This window comes from Ovis aries, chromosome 7 (genome assembly GCF_016772045.2).
Source record: "Ovis aries strain OAR_USU_Benz2616 breed Rambouillet chromosome 7, ARS-UI_Ramb_v3.0, whole genome shotgun sequence".
Taxonomy (NCBI): domain Eukaryota; kingdom Metazoa; phylum Chordata; class Mammalia; order Artiodactyla; family Bovidae; genus Ovis; species Ovis aries.
Window position 1 is genome coordinate 26,179,296 of NC_056060.1, and position 20,747 is coordinate 26,200,042.

The following is a 20,747-nucleotide window of genomic DNA, read 5'->3' on the forward strand; positions in this document are numbered from 1 at the left end:
CATCTTTCTGCTCTCCCTCTGCCTCTACAGCTATTGGTATCTCCCAAACAGGAGCTTATACACGCATCAAAGCCCCAGTTTTTTGTGCTTACCACCCAGGGAACACTTCCAAATCACCTGAATCTGTTGGACCTTTGGGCTTATGCTGTGGTCCCTCAGGACTGTATCTATTTCATACATTAAATGCTGCTGCCTGAGGGTCTAGCTTCCCATCAGCCTGAATCTAGGATCCTCCCCTTTGGACCACTGACAGGTCTTGGCACATCCTCAATTCCTGGGGACCATTAAAAAGAAAAGGGCTGTTTGTACACTCACAAATGTTTGAGGGACAACCAAGAGTTAGGGCAGGGTTGAATCATAAGCTTCACCACCTGTACAGGGCCACTCTTTCAAGACTGGGACAGGTAGCTGTTTTACCTAATGCCTAGAAACCAACACAGAGAGTAGCAAAAGTAAAGAAACAGAGGCATATGTTGCAAATGAAAGAAAAAGATAAAATCTCAGAAAGATGGTCCCTTCTTCATAAGGATTGGCTGTTAGGGACAGAAAGTCTGTCAATAGCCACTTGTTATTTTTTTGTTTCAATAAAGCCATCTAGTGATTTTTTGCCTAAAAGTCATAAGCTGACAGAACATTCTCCTCATTGCCATCTTCATCTCTCTGTTCCTGAGTGTGTAAATGACTGGATTGAGAAAAGGAGTTAAAACTGCATCAAATATGGCTAGAAATTTATCCAGATGTGTTGGAGGAGAGGGTGACAAATAGAAAAAAATCAGTGGACCAAAGAACAGAACCACCACAATAATATGAGCTGACAGAGTGGAACGAGCCTTGGATGAAGCACCTGAAGAATGTTTCTGAAGAGTGACCAAGATGAATATATAAGACAAGATGAGCAGGAAGAAAGCACCCAAGGAAATGAATCCACTGTTAGCAGTGACCATGAACTCCAGTTTATAGGTATCTGTACAAGCAAGTTTGATGAGCTGAGGAAGGTCACAGTAAAAGCTGTCCAAGACATTAGGGCCACAGAAGGGCAAGTTTACCACAAAAGCCAGTTGAGTCAATGAGTGAGTAAGACCAATGGTCCAGGCAACCACTAAAATAAAAATGCACATTCGTGGGCTCATGATGGTCAGGTAGTGGAGAGGCTTACATATGGCCACATATCTGTCAAAGGCCATGGCAATGAGCAGCACCATTTCTGTGCCTCCCACAGCATGGCTAAAGAAGATCTGAGCAATACAGCCCCAAAAGGAGATGACTTTTTGCTTCCTGAAAAGATCACAGATCATCTTGGGTGCTGCAATAGAGCAAAATATCAGGTCAATGATGGAGAGATTTGTTAACAGAAAATACATTGGGGAGTGTAAGTAAGGGTCAGATGTCACAGTGACCACTATAAAAAGGTTTCCCATCATACTTGACATGTAGAAAAGACATGAAAAGCAAAAAAGAAGAAGCTGGATTTCCCAGGAACTGGAGAGTCCCAGCAACACAAACTCAGACACCACAGAGTAGTTGTGTCCACTCATTGATTCATTTAGCTGTTCATTCTCCTGTTACCTAAAGGAAGAAAATGAGACAATTAAAATTAATACTGTTACATTACTGCCATCTATGGAAAGGTTCATAAATTTTTAAAGTCAAATATTACCTGAGAATTTCACCAAAATCAAATATTACCCTTTTAGCCATTATTCCTGTACTTTCATATGACAATAACTGAGTGCCAGGTGGCCTTGCTAACACAAGGAATGGTGAGCGATCTTTGGACTGGTACCCAGAGGTGCACCTGATGAAAACACAAGCAAAGGGTCTTCAGTGTTAAATTGCTTTATCAATGTGATCAATGTTGACCATACTCTCCCTGATTATTATATGTAATAACAAATCATATATACTAGATAGGCAAAGAAGATTATTCTATGACTAAAAGATTTGTAATATCTTATGACTAATTTCATTGCTTAAGCCAGAAATGATCCTTCCTTATTTTATACTTCCCAAAATATTTTTAATTGTTTAGTATCCAGATCAAATGGTACCTTATCTGTCTAACCTTCTTCTTAGCATACCTATATATCCACATTTACTCACTCTATTTACAGTTGGTCACATGTCTATTTTCTTCATATAATTAAACTACTCAAGATTATAAATCATCATGTCTTTAAATTTTTATCCTCATATAATATCTTGCGAATATTTGTGGTGGAAAAAAATATTTGGGAATGCTTTGACTAAAATCTTTCTTATATATTAATTCATTCCCTTCAACAATATTTATCAAGCACCTCCTATGTACCAGGAATAGTCTGAACACTAGAAATAAAGCCAAGAACAGAAAAAACACAACATTGTAAATAAATTTTATCCCTGTAAAAAGAGTTCTGATGATATAATCAGAGAGAATCAAGGAGATTATTAGAAGCTATTGCAATAATCCAAGCAAGAGATGATGGTGACTTAGATCAGTGTGATAAGGGGTCGCAAATAGTAAGACACTACTTAGCAACTGAACTGAACTGAGTGAGACAATGAGATATGGTTACAATCTGGATATATTGAGATGATACATAGTGAAATGTCCAGCACTATAAATAACCCTGACAGTTTGGAGACTATGAAATAATGTACTTTGTTGCAGAGTTTTTATATGAAAATAAACAAGAAAGACCCAAATCTATAAAATTAAGGAAGTTGCTGATAGAGTAAATATATATTTAGTCAACAAATTTAATAAGGACTGTACAATAAAGAGACATTTGAAGCTTTATGAACAGAGTCTGAAGGATACAAAATAATCTTTTATACAAGTAAAAAAGTATAGAACTCAAGTAGTGATACAGGCTGAGAATGGTGCCATAAACAGTTGGAACTTTTGCATTATATATATCATAAACAATATAGTAGGCACCTTTACTATAATAAATGGCAAATGGTATAAGAAAGTCATTCTCTTTCTTTGCTATATGTATTCATTCTGCCAAGACATCTAGAGTTGTAGCAGAAGCTTGTGTGTACTTAACTAGACCCCCAGATGTGAACATTGGACTATTATAGCCAAGTGTCTATTGTACCTCTATTTAACTTTACTCTGCATCTCTAAGTGAAACAGAGAAGATCCTCCCCACTAACCTCTCTTTATAGCTATATAACCAAAGTGAATTAAACAATAAGGAATATTTAGCTCTGAAAATAAAGAACTAATAATTTCCCACGCTATAATAGGACAACTCTGCTGGCATTGAAACCTACTAATCATAAGAAGCTCAGCAAAAGAAAACTGCAGGTTCTTCCCACTTTCACCCATGGCCAATAGTTAAAGAATCCCTATACATACCCAGTTTTATAGGATCAAGTGAGGAGGGGGAAGTAGTTGAAACTATATTCAAATAATTCCTTGAATGTTAGAAATAAAAATATATAAAGAAACATGACATTTCATCATAACTCTCCAAAAGCTGAAGGAAGATATGTTTCAATCTAAAATATAAGACAGAAAGCAGCGCTGGAGTGTCAATAACTAAAATGATGTAAGAAAAGGAAAAATATTAATAACTGACATATTATCTCCTACATGAGCAAATTATTGCTTAAACTGGGTAACTCTCATACCCAGTTAGATTTAGTAGATTATTTATTTTAACTTTTGTTAAAATAAACCTATTGCTAACCTTTGTTAGTGACATAAACCACTGAAAATCTGTGCCTGAAAAATTACTAATATAGAGGTATTAATAACCTCATTTAAAGAAATCAAAATTTTTTGTTTAAAAGAAGAGACATATACCCCTCAAAAATCTACTTTGCTGAGCGATTACAAATTCCACTTCTCCCTATCCTGATCTGTATGCTAGCTTATTTTTAATAATTTAACATTTAATAACTACTTTTTCAAAGAGCATTTCTATTAAATATCTCTGCAGTCATTTCAACGGAAATTGCATAATCAAAAAGGAAAACAACAGTAGGATCTAATTAGCTGCATGGCTGAATAATTCATGGCTAAAGATTTGTCATATGAAATAACAAAATCACTGTAGAGCAAAAGAAATCAGTCACGAGACTTGGTGAATAATTTCCTGAAACATAAAATCTCTTTTGGGGTTGAACTATGAACTACACTGCAGAAGTGTATTAGTAATAATCATAGGTGGGAGAAAAGACAGAATGTATTCAAAATACTTCTGCAGTATATGTACCTTTATTATAGGACTTATCAAATGCAGGAAAATTATGCCCTCTTAAATCTCTCTTCTAAAAACAATGTGCTCACTGAGGATGATTGAAAACTTCCCCACAGGGGACATTTAGCAATGTCTAAAACTATTTTTGGTTGTCACAACTGTGGCAAAGTGTGGTGGGAAGGGAGAGTGAAGTTGTTACTGACATCTAGTAGGTAGAGGCAAGGGATGCTAGTAAACATCCTATAATGCACAAGATAACAGTACAGCCTGCCATGACAAAGAATTACCCAGCCCCAAATATGCCAAGGCTGAGAAATTGTACATAAATGGTACATTTTGTCAGGGAAAGAACGGAGTCTTATATTCGTCTACTCTCCCAGGCACCCCACTACCATTGTCATCACAAGATGTGACTCTAATTAGTGTCTGTTATCAGTAAATGACTAAGCGGATGGATAGATGGGTGGAGGGATAGAGGGACAGGTGGATGTAGAGAGGGAAGGATGATTACCAAATGGACTGGCAGATGATGGAAGAGAAGCAGAGGAAGAAGGATCTCTAAATAATGGCTAACTAGTTATTTTTAGAAAGAGTAGGAGCAAACAATGAACCACACTCCATATAAATGTAAACTTCGTAAAGAATTCATGATATCTTCATACACACACACAAAAAAAACACATTGACCATATTCCTAATACATTCCTTAATTCTGTAGATTTTTTGGAACTTTTCTAGTCATTCAAATGATAAATCTGGGAAATAACATACTAATGTCCCCAAGGATTAGACAATAAGAAATGACAAGTATTCACATTGCTTTGTAAATTATTTCTTCTGATCACTTTTTGGGAGCAGTAGCTACCTCTTATGTAGGTACTTAAGTAACTGGGAGTTTTGATTTCCTAAAAAGTAGCTCAATCGGTAAAAAGTCTGCTTTCAATGCAGGAGACCTGAGTTTGATTCCTGGGTCGGAAAGATCCCCTGGAGCAGGACGTGGCAACCCACTCTGGCATCCTTGCCTGGAGAATCCCATGTACAGAGAAGCATGGCAGGCTACAGTCATGGGGTCGCAAGAGTCAGGCACGACTGAGTGACTAAGCACAGCACACAAATAGCAAAATAAATTTGGAACATCAGGTACCGTCCAAGTACAATGAATCTAAGTGAGGTACATCAGAGGAACAACTGGATAAGGAAAGAGGAAAAATGGGGAGTCTAGAAATGAGTCTGATGTTCTAAATAGGAAATGAAGTAAATAAAGAACTAAATGCCAGACGACATTAACATGGATTCAGCTTGTGTCTTCAAAGATAAGAGTTGCACCTGGTTGAATACGCAAACCCAGGGGAAGGCATAAAAGTGCTCCTCAAAGAGTGATACTGAGCTGTTTTTTGGCTCTGAGTTAAACTGAGCTTGCTCTAAAAGAACACTTTGAATCTTTTCTTCTCCAGGACTTTCATCTACTGCCATGCTCTTCTCAATTAAAAGTCATTAAAGTTCCAACAACTCTTTAACATTTGCTCTCTAAACACTATCATTGTTTTGAAGATATATGTGGGTTTGATCTCCTAGAAGAGATTCTCATCCATTTCAAGTTTATAGTTGAAGAAAATGAAGAAAATAGGTGTCCTACTACTAAATAAACCAGTAAGTATATAAAGAAATTTCTGATCCAGCACAAATAATACATCACTGGCATACTTAAATCATCAGAGACATAACACTTAAAAATTTAGTATCTCTCTGGTTAGGCTGTCCCTATGCTTTATTAATTTGACAGTCTAAAACTTCTCTGCTTTCAAATGAACCTTCTAGTTCACAAGTCTGTGTCTATTTATCTGTTGCTCTGTAGAAGTAAAATAGAGACATTATCAAGAACCCTTTTAAATAAATCCTACTGTCCTTGAATTAAGTAACAATTAAATTATTCCTTTCACCTTTCTGCTTAAGATCAATTTTCATACCTCTAGATTCCTAAACGTGTTGTTTTTTCTAAATCTTAGGTGTTTTACTTTGTGGTGGCCAAAAATAAAAATAAAAATTAGCTAAATGCCCAACAAATATGGATAATAGTAGAAGGATTAATTTTCTTTCAATACCATTATAGCAGTTTTTCTAAATCACAGCTGAAAACAGTAGGTTAGTAATGAGACATGTAGACAGGGTCAAGTTTGTTCTCAGAAAGACAAATGATCAGTCTGTCCTTCTCCAGATTCTGTGTACATCATTTAATTTTAGGCCCAAGAAGTACCATGGAGAACTAGTCTCCAGGGGATTTTTTCCCTTTTTTCACTTTTCTATAAATACAGAAATAAAACCGAATAAGTGGTCTTGCTTTCTAACTTCTGAGGTTACTAATTTTCTTCACTCATATCAAAAATGTTAATGAGGTAAGAAGTAAATAAACTCTTTCCTAATCATCACCTGAAGCCTCAAGTGACTGGCCTATGCTAAAGACATTGCATTGTGCTGACCTTTATGCCCTTCGTGACATTAGTTTCCCTCTGGAAGCCTAAGACACATGTCTAAGCACCACATAAAAATCAAAGTCAGTTATTCACCTCTCTCCATAATCCATAGCCCTAATGAGATCTGCTTCTTCTTCCCTACATTATAACTAATCTAACCACAACTAAAAATCCATTTGATATCTGCAAGTGAAGATTTGCCCACCAAGACTATGAAACTAATGATCAAGTTTAATTTTTTCCTCTTGTTAGCTGGACTTTTCATTTTTCCACCAACCTGTTCCCAGACCACAGCATCTTCAGAGAGCTAAAGTATCTTAGTAACTGAGCTTATGTTTCTGCCGTTGCCATTTTATAAAAAGCTGAAAGAATTAAACAAGGTAATTAACGTCTGAAGAATAGCGACCAGGTGATGCTGCAGATACTTACATTTGTTCACTTAGCTCATGTGGTCAGGGGAATTGTTCCTAGAACCTGATTGGTTTGAAACAGACATCTGAAAGAAAAATCTTATAATGAGTCACTGGAGAGGAAACAAAACTGACTGGCTATTTTAGAACATCAGCTTTGGCAATTTTGTCTGTCAATGATTACTGACTCATTGATGATTTAAAATGAGGCAGAAGCCCTGGGGATTGTGAAGACAAATCAGAATCATGCGGATTTCACTATACATTTCAATCAGCTCAAACACCCATAATGCTGAACAGGCAAGAGGAAATGCTTGAACCTCTTTCACATTTTGAAAATAATGGCATTGGAGAGAATAATAGGGTGGACCATCACTCATGTTAAGCAGTCAAAGTACTGAGATCTGAAGGACCAGGAGACAGAGGGGCATGAACAGTATTTCTAGCAGAAGAAAAGCAAAGTCTGCCTCTCTGCTCTTCAAAACCTGCTCAAAGCTCTCCACTTCCAGAACCCTCCTAGGATTGACCCCCAGCAACATATCCAGTATTCCATCTTTTTGGCAAGTGTAAGACCTTCATCCAAACAAACTCAACAAGAAAAATGTGCATAAAAATAAAATCAATGCACATTTTACTTTAAAAAGAATGATTCCTTTGAACATGACCTTTCATTTTTTAATATAAATTTATTTATTTTAATTGGAGGTTAATTACTTTACAATATTGTATTGGTTTTGCCATACATCAACATGTATCCACCACAGGTATACACATTTTCCCCATCCTGAACCCCCCTCCCTCCTCCCTCCTGGTACCATCCCTCTGGGTCGTCTCAGTGCACTAGCCCCAAGCATCCAATATCATGCATTGAACCTGGACTGGTGACTCATTTCATATATGATATTATATATGTTTCAATGCCATTCTCCCAAATCATCCCACCCTCTCCCTCTCCCACAGAGTCCAAAAGACTGTTCTATACATCTGTGTCTCTTTTGCTGTCTCGCTGGGCATACACACCGAGGAAACCAGAATTGAAAGAGACACGTGTACCCCAATGTTCATCGCAGCACTGTTTATAATAGCCAGGACATGGAAACAACCTAGATGTCCATCAGCAGATGAATGGATAAGAAAGCTGTGGTACATATACACTATGGAGTATTACTCAGCCATTAAAAAGAATACATTTGAATCAGTTCTAATGAGATGGATGAAACTGGAGCCGATCATACAGAGTGAAGTAAGCCAGAAAGAAAAACACCAATACAGTATACTAACACATATATATGGAATTTAGAAAGATGGTAATGATAACCCTGTATGCAAGACAGCAAGAGACACAGATGTATAGAACAGTCTTTTGGACTCTGTGGGAGAGGGAGAGGGTGGAAAGATTTGGGAGAATGGCATTGAAACATGTATACTATCATGTAAGAAACGAATCGCCAGTCTAGGTTCGATGCAGGATACAGGATGCTTGGGGCTGGTGCACTGGGATGACCCAGAGAGATGGTATGGCGAGGGAGGTGGGAGGGGTGTTCAGGATGGGGAACACGTTGGAATCATGTTGATGTATGGCAAAACCAATACAATATTGTAAAGTAAAATTTAAAATAAATAAAAAGTGACTCCTCTGGTTCTATGAAACGATGTATAGCACAGACTGACCTCAATAAATGTTTCATATAAATGAATGATGACTCAATTAGAATGCAGGAAACAGATCCTCAATTCACTTCTGGAAGAATCAAAAATGTGTTGATATGTGGATAGATGGATAAGTGTGTGATAAAGCAAGTATAGTAAAAGCTTTTCTCCTGTTTTATTGAGATATAATTACATGTAACATTGTAAATGTTATACACATATAACATATAAAATATACAACATACTGATGGTATATGCATATATTACAAAATTATTACCACATGTTTAATTAAATCCATCAGTTCACATACAATGTGTTTCTTGTAATGAGAACTCTTAAGATCTACTCTCTTGGCAACTTTTAAATACTGATCTCCCTCAACTTACAATGGAGTTATGTCCCAATAAACCCATCGTAAATTGAAAATATCTGAATCAAAAGTGCATTTAATAGACCTAACATACAGAACATCATAGCTTGGCCTATCTTACCTTGCTGCTGCTGCTGCTAAGTCACTTCAGTCGTGTTCGACTCTGTGTGACCCCATAGACGGAAACCCACCAGGCTCCCCTGTCCCTGGGATTCTCCAGGCAATAACACTGGAGTGGGTTGCCATTTCCTTCTCCAGTGCATGAAAGTGAAAAGTGAAAGTGAAGTCGCTCAGTCGTGTCCAACTCTTCGCGACCCCATGGACTGCAGCCTACCAGGCTCCTCCGTCCATGGGATTTTCTAGGCAAGATTACTGGAGTAGGGTGCCGTTGCCTTCTCCAATCTTACCTTAAATGTTTGCAGAACACATACATTAGCCCACAGGTGGATAAAATCATCTAACATAAAGTCTATTTTATAATAAAGTGTTGAATATCTCACATAATTTATTGAATCCTGTACTACAAGTGAAAAATAGAATAGTTGTATGAACACAAAATGGCTAAGAGTATATCAACTGTTTTCCTTCATGATTGTGGAGCTGACTGGGAGCTGTGGCTCACTCCCACTGCCCAGAACCACAAGACAGCATCATACCACAAATTGTTAGATCAGGAAAAGATAAAAATTTAGAAGTGTGGTTTACTGATTGCATATTACGTCCACATCATAATAAAGTGAAAAAACTTTGTCAAACCATAGTAAATCAGAGACCATCTGATATAATACAGTACTGTTAACTACAGTCACCATTCCTGTGCATCAAATTTCTTAAGCATATTTATTACATAACTGAATATCTGTAGCTTTGGACCACTTCCACACTTCTCATCCACTACCCACCTCTGATAACCCACCAATCTGCTCCCTGTTTCTATGAGTTCAGAGCTTTTTTTAAGATTCTACATATAAATGAGATCATACAATATTTGTCTTTCTCTGTCTGACTTTTTTTTTACTTAGCAAAATACTCTCCAGGTCCATCCCTGTTGTCACAAATGCAGAATTTCCTTCCTTCTCATCACTGAACAACATTCTGCCATATGTACATACCACATTTTCTTTCTCCATTCATCTGTCAGCACACATTTAGGTTGTTTTGAGGTCCTGGCTATTGTTAATAATGTTACAGTGATTGTGGCGGTACAGATATCTCTTCAAGACAGTGATTTCTTTTCCTTTATGTATAGACGAAAAAGTGGAGTTGCTGGATCATATGCAGCTTTGGTTTTAATTTGTTGAGGAAATTCCATACTGGTATCTATAATGCATTAATGGCACCCCACTCCAGTACTCCTACCTGGAAAATCCCATGGACGGAGGAGCCTAGTAGGCTGCAGTCCATGGGGTCCCTAAGAGTCAGACATGACTGAGCGACTTCACTTTCACTTTTCACTTTCATGCATTGGAGAAGGAAATGGCAACCCACTCCAGTGTTCTTGCCTGGAGAATCCCAGGGACGGGGGAGCCTGGTGGGCTGCGGTCTATGGGGTCGCACAGAGTCGGACATGACTGAAGCGACTTAGCAGCAGCAGCAGCATTTATAGTCCTTTACCAACTTACATTCCCACTACAGTACCCAAGGATTTTCTTCTCTCAATATTCTCACTCGTGTATGTTATTTCTGATATCTCTCTTACTTATGAGAGTTTAGGTAGGGTTACAAGAACCAAGAAAGGACTGTAAAGGATCCCAGTGCTGGCAAGAGCAGTAAGCTCTTATCATTCCTGGGGCTATAAAGACATGGGAAAGGTTTATGCAATGGTGGAGGCCATTAAACAGTATTAGTGTATTGCCGTTGAAACTTCTGCTGAGCCGGAAGCCTGCAGAACTAGCAATCTGGAAGGGAAATGCACAGGAAGTGAAGGAGACCAAGGATAAACTTGAACTGTGTCTCTCTTTGCTTCTAATTTTGATGATGCAGGCGACCTGTGGAGTAAGCTGATGCTCCTCATCATAAGCATGCACTTGTATCTGACCCAGGACTTAGAAAAACTGAGGTGGAAATCAAGCAGGAGTGAAAGGAGCTGAAGGCCCAAGTTGTCCCACATCAGCAAGGTGAGCCAGTTGCATGCATGAGTTACAAGGATACTTTCTCTGTCTTGGCCTTCAGAACAAAAATGGTACTGCTTCACTTCTCCAAATCTCAAACAAACTTTTCTAGTGATGAATCCTAATGTGGAAATATACATGGAAGGAAATTCTGGGAACAGGTCTGGTTGAGCTGAGTTGACACAATATGAAGCCATGATAGCAGACTAGTAATTCAAATTCATTATGAAATATGTATCTATTCTTGATAGGATAAATCACTGCCTCTTCCATGAAAAAAGAGGTCCAACGTAATCCATATGTTGCCAGGTAGCTAGCCATTTTCCCCCAGAAATGACGCTGACTGGTTTCCTCTACTGGCAGGTTGGAACTCTGTGATGTACACAGATCAGCTTTGTTGAGGGGAAGTCTATTGAAGGGAAGTATTGAGATCATGTATAGCTTCCATCCCTGTTACCATAGCCGCTTTGCACATGTGCCCATTAATCATATCCTGGAGTGGTTAGAAGCTAACTGAAATTCACTGGATGGGTAACTAGTCCATCTGATTATTAACATTCTTTGTAATGCCCCTTGATGTACATTTTCATGAAATATCTTCATCGAGTAAAAGATTTAACAATCTAATAGGCTGTTAACACCACTCCACTTATTCGTGTTAATACACATTACTACCTAAATCTCAGGTCAGTATTTATATGTTAATAAATTCTACTTTAGTTTCATATTTTGTCTTTTTTGGCATAATAATTTTAGAATGCTGTCACATACATGTTCTCCATACTCTGAACCATATTGGCAAAATCCTACTATTCTTTTAGTATAAAACTGTTTATTACTGTAAATTGTATTTCTCTATCCAAATTAGGTTGGGACTAACACTCTTTATGGTACTAGAGACAACTGCTCTGGTAAAGCCAAAAATACATATTTTATGCAAGGAAAAGCTGGTTCATTCAGACTCGAGTGGTGGTGCTGCTCCAATAAGGTTTTGGGAGAGTGCATGTCTATAACATTTCCTATCAATGGACATTTGAGTTTTATCAAATGTTTGCTTCTATTACGTAATAGCAAATTTTTTTAATAGCAAATATTTTAACATGTGCTCTTATACATGTGTGCAGATGCTTCCAAAGGCTATATAAAAAGAAGTGGAGTACATAATTTCATTTTTAATATATACTGTTGAATAGTTCCAAGACCACATGGAAGTTTCATGGCCATGACAGTTTAATTGGTCAACAGAAGGAATTCATTCAGGTATTCAGTCACATGAGATACTTACCAATTAAGGAAAAGGATAAATTACATTACCAAACAGACACAGCTTATTGATGCTTTCTTTTCTGCTGAATTTATAGACCCATGACCAGTAAGGCCTTCTTTAACCACCAGATCAAAAGACCAATGAGTGTCATCATTCTAGTGCTTATATCCCTATGAACCCAGGAATACTTCATCAATATCAGATTCTTTTGTATGTCTCTTGAGATGATGGGGGCCTATTCTCTATCAGATGAGAGGTGATAGAGAATTTGGTTAGTTAACTTGTTTTTCAGTGTGTTTGTTTTCATTTTCTCAAACTATTTGTTTTGTTTCCTTTGAAAGTACACCCAAGTTTGTTTGAAGTTTTATCAACAACGTGCACTGAATTTTGTCAAATTCTTTTAATGTGATGATCCTATGATTTTCATCCTTCATTTTGTTAATGTGGTGTATCACATTAATTGATCTGTGAATATTGAAACATTCTTGCATCCTTGGAAAAAATCCACTTGATTATGGTGTATTATCCTTTTCAGGTATTGTTGAATTCAGTTTGTTATAATTTGTTGAGGATTTTGCATCTATATTCATCAGAAATATTGACCTATAATTTTCTTTCTTTGCAGTATCTTTCTCTGGTTTTGGTATCAGGGTGATAGTGGTCTCAGAGAATGATTTTAGAAATCATTCCCCTTCAGTTTTAGGGAGTAGTTTGAGAAGTGTAGGTATTAATTTTTTTTATATGTTTGGTAGAATTCCTCCCTGAAGCTGTGCAGTCCTAGACTGGTTTTTTGGAAGATTCTTGGTTACAGATTCAAATATAGTTCCAATAATGGTCCGTTCAGATTTTCTATCTCTTCTTGATTCAGTCTAAAAAGAGTGTGTGTTTCTAGGAATTTATCCGTTTTATTTAAGTTGTCATTCATTGGCATATAACTGATCATGCTGCTGCTAAGTCGCTTCAGTCGTGTCTGACTCTGTGTGACCCCATAGATGGCAGCCCACCAGGCTCATTCGTCCCTGGGATTCTCCAGGCAAGAACACTGGAGTGGGTTGCCATTTCCTTCTCCAATACATGAAAGTGAAAAGTGAAAGTGAAGTCGCTCAGTCGTGTCCGACTCTTAGCAGTCCCATGGACTGCAGCCTACCAGGCTCCTCCGCCCATGGGATTTTCCAGGCAAGAGTACTGGAGTGGGGTGCCAATGCCTTGTCCAATAACTGATCATAGTATTCTCCTATTACGGTTTGTACTCCTGTGATATCCATTATAATTTCTGCTCTTTCTTTTTGTCTGCTGGATCTTCTCCCTGTTTTTCTTAAAAATCTTGGACAAAGGCTTATTCATTTTGATTATTTTTTTAAATAGCTCTTGATTTTATTGATATAATTAATAATTACCATGGTTACCATCAAAGTTTAAAGAGACAGAAGAGTTATCTAAAAATTCTGGATGCACTCTGTAGACTCATTATAATGTAAGAACTGGATCTGTACTTGGCTGCCTAGAAACTTAAGTTCTTAGCCTTTCCAAAAGTAACCTCTCTTTGGGAAAATAACTTCTGATAACCAAACTTAGAATATGCTAACGTGTAACCTATAGTTTCTATTATTAATTTATAATAAGAAGGAATGTCAAAGGGAATTCTGTGCTGGAGGACTGTTTAGCTCATTCTCTCTGTGTGTAGTGATACAGTAAATTGGATTATAATCAGAAAATTACAGTTATCTCAGTGTTTAAGGACATTAAGTAACATTCAGAATAACTCACTATGTACCAGTTAGGAAGGGAGACAAAATGATGAATAATATACACTTACAGATTTCTAGGATACTGCTGCCTAGTAGGGGCCTCCCCAGTGGCTCAGCAAGTAAAGAATCTACCTTCATTGCAGGGGATGCAGGAGACATGGGTTTGATTCCTGGGTCAGGAAGATCCTCTGGAAGAGGGGCTGGCAATCCACTCCAGTATTCTTGTCTGGAGAATCCCGTGGACAGAGGAGCCTGAAGAGCTACAGTCCATAGGGTTGCAAAGAGTTGGAGACAACAATAAAAAGATCTCTCCTGTAAAATCAATACAAGACATCATCATATCTCTTGATTAAGTAACCCAGGGACTAAACAAAGGCTGAGTAGTTTCGTCTTCATCATCATTGGTGAGATACTTAGCAAATATTTTACAGGCACAGCCTCATTTATCCCCAACAACAATTATCAAGAGCAAGCACTACAATCTGCCCCCATTTTAGCAGTGAAAAAAAAAAAAAAAGAAAAGAAAACTTAAAGAGTTAAAATGACTTCTCTATCATTTTGCCTGAAGTTTACCTCTTATAGGAATTATAATCTTTCAGTTGCTGTGAAGACTAGGATATAAGACATGGTCTTATTTCTTGTGGAGAGTACAATTTAAAGAAAGTGTGCCTTATGTTAAAGAGACAGACTCTAGCATACTTTCACAGAATGTCCAATGAGCTCTTACTTTATAACCGTGGGGATGAGATTTGGCATAAACAGAGGTGGGGTGATTGTCAGAAACATAGGGAAGGCATGTTGATTTGGCTGTCTTGTGTGGAAAGGTCATCTTACATTGTGCTTCATCTTTTCTCAGATCTTATGTAGAGTTTTCTATTTAGTTTAAACCATCTCTGGGTGAAGGGGAAGGAAACTAATAATAAATGAGTATTTACATTACCCAGGGGTTTCACTTATATTCTCCACTTGAAGCTCATAAAATACTGTAAAACCTCACAAGGTAGATTTTTTTTATCCCCACTTTATAAATCAAGATGCTTCTGTCAAGTTACATACCTAAAAAATAATCTAGTTGCAGTTAAAACCCAATCCTGTAAAATTCTTCCTCAAAATTTTTTGTTGCAGAAACAAGAGGAGAGTTATTATCATGCAGAGGTATTTTGTGGGACCCAAGAGGAGAACCATCAGAAATCAGAATAAAAAAGGGAGCAACATAAGGAACTCGACCCACCTTGTCGGCCAACCCTCTGAGGTCATGCGGTCTCTCAACAGTCTTCTCCAATACCACAGTTCAAAAGAATCAATTCTTCAGTGCTCAGCTTCCTTTGTAGTCCAACTCTCACATTCGTACATGACTACTGGAAAAACCATAGCCTTGACTAGATGGACCTTTGTTGGCAAAGTAATATCTCTGCTTTTGAATATGCTATCTAGGTTGGTCATAACCTTCCTTCCAAGGAGTAAGCATCTTTTAATTTCACGGCAGTAGTCACCATCTGCAGTGATTTTGGAGGCCCCCCCCCAAAAAAAAAAAACCTGTCACTGTTTCCACTGTTTCCAGATCTATTTGCCATGAAATGATGGGACTGGATGCCACAATCTTAGTTTCCTGAACATTGAGCTTTAAGCCAACTTTTTCACTCCCTTCTTTCACTTTCATCAAGAAGCTCCTTAGTTTTTCTTCACTTTCTGCCATAAGGGTGGTGTCATCTGCATATCTGACGTTATTGATATTTCTCCCGGCAATTTTGATTCCAGCTTCTGCTTCTTCCAGCCCCGTGTTTCTCATGATGTACTCTGCATATAAGTTAAATAAGCAGGGTGACAATATACAGCCTTAATGTACTCCTTTTCCTATCTGGAACCAGTCTGTTGTTCCAGGTCCAGTTCTAACTGTTGCTTCCTGATCTGCATATAGATTTCTCAAGAGGCAGGTCAAGTGGACTTCTATTTCCATCTCTTTCAGAATTTTCCACAGTTTATTATGATCCACGCAATCAAAGGCTTTGGCATAGTTAATAAAGCAGAAACAGATGTTTTTCTGGAACTCTCTTGCTTTATCGATGATCCAACGGGTGTTAGAAATTTGATCTCTGGTTCCTCTGACTTTTCTAAATCCAGCTTGAACATCTGGAATTTCACAGTTCATGTATTATTGAAGCCTGGCTTAGAGAATTTTGAGCATTACGTTACTAGCATGTAAGATGTAATAACAGACAATCATTGTACATCCCTGTTGCATAAGACAATACTAGGTGGAATATATACAATCTAAAATGGACAGATATCAATATGCCTTCTATACAGATGTTTATGTGATGATGGCCACAAATGTTAGCTATAAATGAAGGGTTTTATGAGAAACCTTCCCCATATTGATTCATACACTTTATAAACCTAGACTTTGACTATCTTTTGGTTGGTGAAGAGAATAATATTTGAAAGAAAGTAGAAGTGTTAGTTACTCATTCATGTCCAACTCTTTTTGACCTATGGACTGTTATTGCTCACCAGGCCCCTCTGTCCATGGGATTCTCCAGGCAAGAATATTGGAGTAGGTTCCCATGCCCTCCTCCAGGGGGTCTTTCCAAGGGTCAAACCTGAGCCTTTTATGTCTCCTGCATTGACACCTGGGTTCTTTACAACTATTGCCATCATTTTAATAAGTGTATCACACACTATTTAATAAACTGGTACAGAAATCAAGTTTAAAAGTAAAAATAAGGCAATCAAAACACCAGGCTGCAGGATCTGCTGAGTACCTGTGTGTCACAGTTGCCATAACATTGCAAGTCTCATTTTTCCTGACCTGCTTGCGAAGCAGAAAGTTAATCTTTTCCTGGATTCTCTCCTCCAAGTGTTCTCTCTAGAGTTCCCAAGGTACTCTGGGGTAAAGATTCTCATCTAAGAGGTATAGACCCTTTGTTCTATGGCCATGCGGGAGCCATTCTTCTACTTCAAGGGCAGAGGCCAGTCTGTGTGGTGCATGAATATCTCCTTGACCCACTGCCCGCATTCTTCAAACTTGCTGATCCCTGAGTTGCCCACATATCGTAGCCTGGACCTTTGTGGCCTTGTCTGGGCTGCCCACCCTTTTGCCTGGCTTCTGTTTCGCGTAGCCTCTTCTGGAGGAAGGGATTCCCAGGGAGGAGACTGGGGCTCTAGTTGTGCAGGTCTTTCATTCGCCTCACAGTCCCGTCATTTTCAGAGAGCACAGGATGTGGAGGACTCTGAGGACACGGTGGGAAAGGATAGAGAAGCTTCACTAGAGAGTGGCCAGCCGTACCTTCACTCTGCAGTAGTAGTTACCGCCCACTCTACTCCCCACCAGGCCTTGCCACTTAGACTGGCCTACTCTGCCAGATGTCTTTACTTTTATTAATATAATGACAGTCTCTCAAATGCACCAGACAGCCTCCCTATGGACACTCAAGCTCATCAGACGGTCGTCTGTGTACGTTCAATCTCATTTGTTGATGGTGACAAGTTTTCCCAAGGACCTGTAGACTCCTTTCAAACCAAGTCATGTTACCATATCTCTGCTTTAGTAAACAACTGGGAGGCTGTTTGGCCCCAGGCACAGAGGTTTCTAGATCAATAGCTCAACTAAATCTCATATATAGGATCAGGATACAAACTTACTTAAAAAATTAAAATAACTTATTACAAATCTATTGAATCTAAGACAAAAGCAGGAATGGAAGACAGCTGACGATTCTTTGAATTAGTAAAAATTGGAGCAACAGCACCTTCAAGTCTTGTAGGACATATATCAATTCCCACATTAAACTGATTTCTGAGACTTAGCCAATCAACACAACTCAAAGTGGGTAGTCATGTAGTTTCTGGTTGATTAATTAAACATACACACAATATTTTTCTCACCTCTTCCTGCCAAGAGGTGTAGTCTATTTTCCCATCCTTAAATCTTGGCCTGGTCTTGTGCCTTGTTGTGACAAATGGGATGTGGCAAAGATGATGTTGCGTGAATTCCAGAATTTAGGTGTAGGTTGCTTTGCAGCTTCTGCCTTTGTCCTATTGCAGTTTTCCTCATCACCAAGTAAGGAAGCTTTGGCAGGACAACTGAATGATAAAAGAACCCTTGAAGACCGTCATAGCTAAAAGTCAGCATTAAGACGCCATCGATGTGAATGACACTGTTTTAAATCCTTCAAGCCTAGTCAAGATGCCAAGTAACAGATGTTCCATAACTGCATGGTAAAGACACTGACCCATCATAACATGTGCTTTCCAGAGTTGGAACAGGGTCCTGAAGAATCTTGCTTTTCCAGGCATTAACTTTTAGTAGAGAATTCATAAGGAATTCTTGGGAAAGATCTTGGTGACAAGTGGAGCTTGAAAGGACTTGTGACAGTGATTATATTCCAATCAGTGGGCACATATTATAGAATTTTAACAATTACTTTAATCAAACAACTGTGTTCCAGCTGAATATTAACATTATTGCCATGTATGGGTTGAAGAAATTGGAGGAAAAGTCATTCAATACTTGTGCAGTCTTATGCAGCAGCTTGAAAACACTGGAGGTAACCTAACCTGGGTGTCTGTCATTAGGTAATCAGACAGCTAAAAAGTAGTGCATACCCACTGTGGATTACTATGCAGTATTTGGAGTAATAGACTGAAAGTACACATAGCAATATGGGCTAAGTGAACAAAGAATCGGAGCAATATGTATAAAAATCTTTTACATGTAGATACATACAAAACAATATGCATGTTTTAGGGTAGCACATACAATACTGAAATATATTTTTAAAACCCTAGAAATGGTTTTCTCTGAGGTAAAGGGACTGAAAATGGAGTTTAAGGGGATAAAAAAGAAAAGCAAGCCCTTTGTTATCCAATGCTGACAATGTACTATGAACTGAGGAACGTGGTTACCTCATTATCTATACCTGAGGCTGAAGACAGAGGGAAATAACTCCTGCTACTTTCTCTTAATATTTTGAAGTCAACTTCTTTACTCATATTATTTCCACCTCCAAATGACAGGCACAGTAAAAGACAATGGAATTATTCCAATGACTGGATTTTTTTGTTAAGTTCAACAAATAAATATTAGGCCTTCTAGATAGCAGGAAAGGTCTATATAATCAAAGCTATGGTTTTTCTAGTCGTCGTGTATGGATGTGACAGCTGAACCATAAAGAAAGCTGAGCACTGAAGAACTGATGCTTTTGAACTGTGGTGTTGGAGAAGACCCTTGAGAGTCCCTTGGACTGCAAGAATATCCAACCAGTCCACGCTAAAGGAAATCAGTCCTGAATATTCATTGGAAGGACTGATGCTGAAGCTGAAGCTGCAATCCTTTGGCCACCTGATGCAAAGAACTGACTCAATGGAAAAGACCCTGATGCTGGGAAAAATTGAAGGCAGGAGGAAAAGGGGATGACAGAGGATGAGATGGTTGGATGGCATCACCGACTCGATGGGCATGAGTTTCAGAGAGCTCTGGGAGTTGGTGATGGACAGGGAAGCCTGGCATGCTGCAGTCCATGGGGTTGCAGAGTCAGACACAACTGAGTGACTGAATTGACTGACCAACTGTACAAGTTGCTTTGGAAGAAACATATATAAGTTAGGAAAAACCTTCTTATTATAATGTGGTAAACTTATTTATAAAAGTCACATTAAAAAGCTATTTTTAGACTACCCTGGCAGCACAGGGCTGGGGAATCCACCTGCCAACTAGGGAGACATGGATTTGGTCCCTGGCCTGAGAAGATTTCACATGCCATGGAGCAACTAGGCCCAGGCAACAACTACTGAACCTGTGCTCTAGAGCCCACAAGCCGCAACTGCTGAAGCCCACCTGCTTTAGAGCCTGTGTTCCACCGCAAGAGAAGCCACCACATTGAAAAGCCCACACACTGAAAGTAAGAGTAGGACCTGCTTGCTGCAACTAGAGAAACTCTGCACAAAGCAATGAAGACCCAGTGCACCCATAAATAAATAAGTAAACAAAATTATTTTAAAACTATTTTAAATTAACTTTTCTAATTTATTCTTTCACTTGCCTAATTTATGAATGTATAGAGAAAATTTATATTTATGAGATAGTTTCATATTGTTTGTACGAATTTCTTGGAAAACGACTATCATCAAATTCCCCGGGGAGTCTTTCACTCCCCATGATAGGATTTGTATTGGCAAGTAAAATGATTTTCATTATTTAATAAAGTAATACTGATTTTCTTAATATTCCAATGTCTTCCCTCCCTCCTCTGAGTCATTATCAACATTTTCCCCTTTGTTGCTTTGATCACTATGAATATATATTTTTAAAAGACAATTTCCTTGACTTCTTACTAACTTTAGTTTTACAATCCCAGGACACTATAACATTATTTGGTCACTACACTCTAGTGCAGTTAATTAGCTATTTTTTCCATTTTTAGAAACATTTTATATACCTCTGTGTGCTTCGGATAATAATCTGTGAATAGCTACAAGGCTTCTCTTGAAGGAGTGATGGAGTGAAATTGACAATAGGAGGAATATG

At 38.2% G+C, this 20,747-nt stretch overlaps 1 pseudogene; it reads right to left on the bottom strand.

Annotated features, from left to right (window-relative positions):
* Positions 1-554: 554 nt before the first annotated feature.
* Positions 555-1,535, bottom strand: LOC101108395 (olfactory receptor 4F15-like; annotated as a pseudogene).
* Between the last annotated feature and the right edge of the window lie 19,212 nt (positions 1,536-20,747).